This window comes from Pongo pygmaeus, chromosome 10, assembly GCF_028885625.2.
Source record: "Pongo pygmaeus isolate AG05252 chromosome 10, NHGRI_mPonPyg2-v2.0_pri, whole genome shotgun sequence".
Classification (NCBI taxonomy): domain Eukaryota; kingdom Metazoa; phylum Chordata; class Mammalia; order Primates; family Hominidae; genus Pongo; species Pongo pygmaeus.
This window is the reverse complement of record NC_072383.2, coordinates 32,670,739-32,676,564: the sequence shown is the minus strand read 5'-3', so window position 1 is coordinate 32,676,564 and position 5,826 is coordinate 32,670,739. Positions and strand designations below refer to the sequence as shown.

At 43.1% G+C, this 5,826-nt stretch overlaps 1 pseudogene; it reads right to left on the bottom strand.

Annotated features, from left to right (window-relative positions):
* Window positions 1-5,058: 5,058 nt before the first annotated feature.
* LOC129009511 (putative dispanin subfamily A member 2d) lies at window positions 5,059-5,542 on the bottom strand (annotated as a pseudogene).
* Window positions 5,543-5,826: the final 284 nt, after the last annotated feature.

Here is a 5,826-nt window from a genome sequence, read left to right as displayed (position 1 = left end):
GCCCTCACCTATTTTTTTAGTAGAGACAAGATTTCACCATGTTGGCCAGGCTGATCTTGAGCTCCTGACCTCAAGTGATCCACCCACCTTGGCCTCCCAAAGTGCTGGGATTATAGGAGTGAGCCACTGCACCTGGCCTATTCTCTTATTAACTAATACAGTGAAGTTTTCCAGCTGCCTTATGATTTGTTCACCTGTGGATGTGACCTACTTTGAATATTTGTAGAGCCAGATTCTAAGATATGTTTGTGTCAACATGACTTGGAATATATGCAATTTATATCTGCTTAAAAGCCAAAATCATTTAAGTGTGCACTGGTAGCCAGTAACAGGGATGGTTAAACTTAGTGCTTCATGTAACTTCAGTCTGCTTTGACAAGGACAGCTAGGCCCTGAGCTTTATGCAAACTTTCTGCATTGTAACTTGTTTGCTGTCTCTCAGACACAAACCCCACTCCATATACCTTATCCACCAACTAAACTGTGCTGCCTTGTCCTTCCTTTTTTTTTTTTTTTGGACACAGTTCATTAAGTTCAAGACTTCCCCTAGCAAATTGAATACGACCCTTTTTCTTTTCTCTTTCCACAGCTGCCTTTGCCACAGTTTCTGCTCACACACCCCTTCCCTGAGATGTTTCTAGCTTAGGCTTTGAGTGTCTTCCTATTGTCATAGCCTCCTTTGATAAAGTCTTGCCTTGCTAAGGTCTAGACTTGCATTTTTGCTTTGGCACCACAAGAGATACTTTGATTCCTACAACTCCACTGATTTTTGGATAATTTTGCTGCTAGTGACTTTTGCTTATTAAATAGTATAAATATTTTACATATGCAGCAGGTTTTTGGACTCCCACAGTACAATCCCTAGCTACTTTAAACAAATCCGGATCAGTATACATGTCATTATGGCATATTATTAAAGTATTTATTTTTACATTTTTTGTTTTGTTTCTTCCTTTTTTTTTTTTTTTTTTGAGACAGAGTCTTGCTCTGTCACCTAAGCTGGAGTGTAGTGGTGCAATCATGGCTCACTGCAGCCTCAACTTCCCGGGCTCACGTGATTCTCCCACCTTAGCCTTCCCAGCAGCTGGTTCTACCTGCGCTCGCCACCACGCCAGGCTAATTTTTTTGTAGAGACAGGGTTTCGCCATGTTGCCCAGGTTGCTCTCAAACTCCTGGGTTCAAGCAATTTACCCGCCTCGGCTTCCCAAAATGCTGGAATTACAGGCATGCGCCACCATGCCCAGCCAAATTTTTTGCTTTGTTTCTTTTTTTTTTTTTTTCAGATGGAGTCTTGCTCTGTTGGCCAGGCTGGAGTGCAGTGGCACGATCTCGGCTCACTGCAAGCTCCTCCTCCCGGGTTCACGCCATTCTCCTGCCTCAGCTCCCGAGTAGCTGGGACTACAGGTGCCCATCACGACGCCCGGCTAATTTTTTTGTATTTTTTTAGTAGAGACGGAGTTTCAACATGTTAGCCAGGATGGTCTCAATCTCCTGACCTCGTGATCCACCCACCTCCGCCTCCCAAAGTGCTGGGATTACAGGTGTGAGCCACTGCGCCCGGCCTTGCTTTGTTTATTAATATTGTTATATATAAAGTTTCAGTGCCGCAAAAGAAATAGCACTCGAATATAAAATTTTCTTTTTAATTCTCAGCAAGGCAAGATACTTCTATAGAAGGGTGCGCCCTTACAGATGGAGCAATGGTGAGCACACACTTGGACAAGGGAGGGGAAGGGGTTCTTATCTCTGACGCACGTGGCCCCTGCTGCTGTGTCATTCCCCTATTGGCTAGGGTTAGACCGCCCAGGCTAAACTAATTCCGATTGGCTAATTTAAAGAGAGTGAAGAGTGTGATGGGGTGAGTGGTTTGGTGGGAAAAATGGTTATGACAGAGCAGGTAATGGGAATGAGTCAGGGTGGAGCAGGTAATGGGAATGAGTCAGGGTGGAGCAGGTAATGGGAATGAGTCAGGGTGGAGCAGGTAATCGGAATGAGTCAGGATGGAGCAAGGTGATTGAAATGAGTCAGGGTGGAGCAGGTGATTGAAATGAGTCAGGGTGGAGCAGGTGATTGAAATGAGTCAGGTTGGAGCAGGTGATCAAAATGAGTCAGGGTGGAGCAGGTAATCGAAAAAGGTTGCTTTATGAGGAAGTTTGAAAGTAGAAGGTAAATAATTGAACATACTGACATATTGATTCTTTGAAAAGAAATTTAGAATTCATATCTAACAGTATGACTTTTATTACTAAGTTCTGCATTTGTAATGAAGCTGCCCCTGCAAAATTATGACAGTAAAAGAAATTTGATGTAATTGACTCCATCCTGCTTCTTACTTCCCAGCTGTTCTTGGTCATACCTGGGCACAGACCAAGCTAATTTAGGGAGGAATGTAGTTGTCAATAGTCTAACTTTGGGCCATGTGTGGTGGCTCATGCCTGTAATCCCAGCACGTTGGGAGGCCGAGGCAGGCAGATCACTTGAGGTCAGGAGTTCAAGACCAGCCTGGCCAACATGGTGAAACCCCATCTCTACAAAAAATACAAAAAATGAGCCGGGTACAGTGGCACACGCCTATAGTCCCAGCGACTTGGGAGGCTGAGGCAGGAGAATCGCTTTAACTCAGGAGGCAGAGGTTGCAGTGAGCCAAGATTGCACCACTGCACTCCAGCTCAGGGGCAACAGAGTGAGACTCTGTCTCAAAAAATATATATATATAGTTTAGCTTTGAAGCAAAGATGATAATAATCCTTCCCTAAAATGAATTCAGTCCCTGTTCAGGGTCTGAAACTGCCTTTGTAAAACTAATGAAAGGCCATAAGATTAGGGTTATGGGAGGGGCCTGAGTTCTGCTAAAATGTAGGCATAGTTTCTACAATCCCTTATTGCTCAGGAGTCCTGTGGCCAGAGGTCACAAGATTTGTGACTTCTCCAATTGCTCCTATAGATAACACCACTACTGTAAAACCCGAGATTTTTTTTTTTTTTTTTTTGAGATTTTCGCAGACTGACTCCACCTGGACTCGTGACTCATGACTCAACTGGTCCTGTGGCTCCACCAGAAGTGGACTAAGTGCACAAGGACTGTTTTCCACTCCCCTGTGATTTCATCCCTGACCACTCAGCAGTACCCATTCCCTAGCTCCCTGCCCACCAAATTGTCCATTAAAAACCCTAACCTCTGAGCCTTCAAGGAAACTGACTTGAGGAGTAACACCATCTTCTGTGTGCCTGGCCTTGTGTCAAATTTTTCTCTACTGCAATGCTGAGGTCTCAGTAAATTGATTTGTGTCTGTGCAATGGGCTGGAAGAAGTCAACAGGTGATTACAGTAATTCTATATAATATTCTTTAAGATAAGTGTCGAAAAGAATTTCAGAAATTCATTGTTCATAACTTGTAATAAAGATATTTAAAATATGTTTGAACACTGCTTCAGCAGTATCATATGGAGTCTGATATGCAATATTTTTATTATCATTACTTTTCAGATAGTCTGCAATTTCATTTGGATTTTTCTCTTGGGCCCGAGAGCTATTTAAAACCAAGATATTTTATTTCCAAATATGTAGGGGCTTTGGTTTCCTCCTTATATTATTGTCTTCTAGTTTTATTGCCTTGGTACTAGATAAGGTTGTCTGTACTGTTTTATCCTTTTTTTCTCTCTCTCTCTCTTTTTTGAGACAGAGTCTCTCTCTGTCACCCAGACTGGAGTGCAGTGGCGCTATCTCGTCTCCCTGCAACCTCCACCTCCCAGGTTCAAACAATTCTCCTGCCTTAGCCTCCGGAGTAGCTGGGATCACAGGTGCCTTCTACTTTGCCCGGCTAATTTTTGTATTCTTAGTAAAGACGGGGTTTCACCATGTTGGCCAGGCTAGTCTCAAACTCCTGACCTCAGGCGATCCACCTGCCTCGGACTCCCAAAGTGCTGGGATTACAGGCTTGAGCTACTGTGCCCAGCTGTACTGTTTTATCTTTTTGAAATTTATTGAAGTTTCTTTTTTTATTTGAAATATAAAAATGTGTATTTTCTGTTTTCAGAAGCACAGAATTTGACATATATCTACCTTACTAATTTTAAGTTCACTATACCCTTGTTTGGCTTTTTGCATACTTTTGAGAAGAGTTAAAGTATCCCACCATTAATGTATTTCCCTCTACTTTTCTGTTGTAGACCTTGAAGGAAATTAAAATATTTTACCCCCAAATATATTTCTTTGACATATTTTGAAATGGCTGCCCCTTGGTCAGAAAACGGAAGTGGCCTAGCAAAGCTGTCCTTTGTGGGGAAAATTTGCATCTGTAGAGAATCTCCACTAATGCAGCCATGCCTCCCTTTTCTATTCCTTTCCCGATCCAGGAGAGATTGACAGTCTGGCACCTTTAAAAGCGTGGAAATAAACATTTAACATGTATTCCCTCTGAGGGAGGCTTCTCTATACAACAAGGCCACCCTTGCTAGCAAAGCCTCTTCCTTTCTTCCTCTCATAACCTGCCTTGCCACTAAAACCTGTTTTTGGACATACTCCGCATTGTTTTTGCAATTTCAAGGTGGCATATAAGCTTCTGTTACTTACTGGGAAATTGGGTCTGCATTGTTTCTGCAATTTCAAGGTGGTATATAAGTTTCTGTTACTTACTGGGAAATTGGGTCTGCATTCTGAAGGCTCCTGTGTATGCATGTTAAATAAATTTGCATGCTTTTTCTTCTATTCATCAATCTGCTTCATGTCAGTGATTTTTTAGCAAACCTTTAGGGGGTCAACAGCCCATGGCCTCCACCACCTTAACTTTTGCTTTAAGGGCTATGCTTATATCAATGCCATGTTATTTGTAAATAGATAGTCATAAGGGTTATTTTTGTGAATTTCAACCTTTAGCATATAAAGTGTCCGTGTCTCATTTAGCGCTTTTTCCCCCAAACTCAGTCATATTTGAATTTATTTATTTATTTTACCAGAAACATGTACACTTTATTGAATGCCATTGTAAAAAAGTGTGTGAGGATAAAGGGTTGATACAGGACTTGGCTCCGGAGGCAGGGTGAGGAATGGAAGGTGGAGTACGCGGGATACTGGTCACGGGCAGGTCTCCTGGCCTCAGTGATGTCTCCTGATCTATCGATGGGCTTGGAAGATCAATACTGGGATGACGATGAGCAGAATGGTCATGAGGATGCCCAAAATCAGGGCCCAGATGTTCAGGCACTTGGCGGTGGAGGCATAGGCCTGGGCCCCAGTCAGGTCGCCAACCATCTTCCTGTCCCTAGACTTCACGGAGTAGGCGAATGCTATGAAGCCCAGGCAGCAGGGGTTCCTGAAGAGGGTGTTGAACAGGGACCAGACGACATGGTGGGGCACGGAGGTCTCGCTGCGGTGGACGTCGGGGGAGCAGGGTTGTGGGGCACCCTCAGCACAGCCACCTTGTGCTCCTCCTTGAGTATCTCATACTTGGGGGTGCTGGCTGCTGTTGACAGGAGAGAAGAAGGTTTGGACAGTGTGGTTCATGGTGTCCAGCGAAGACCAGCCGTGGTCAGGTTACTGGGATGGTTCCCAGTGGACCCTCCCTTTCCCCAGTAGTTTCGTTTTCTCCGTATTTGAAATTAAGATAACAATTACTTTTGTTTGCATTAGCCTAGTACAGGTTTGCCCATTTATCTTTTTTCTTTTCATTTTCTGTCCTTCTGAATCCATTAGTTTTAGGTTTGTCTTTGTTTTTACGGTATTGAATTATTTTTGATTTGTGGTTCTATCTGACTTTTCCCCCTTTTACTAGATGAATTAAGCTCATTTACAATTATTACAATTGTTTAAAATTTTTGATATGAAAG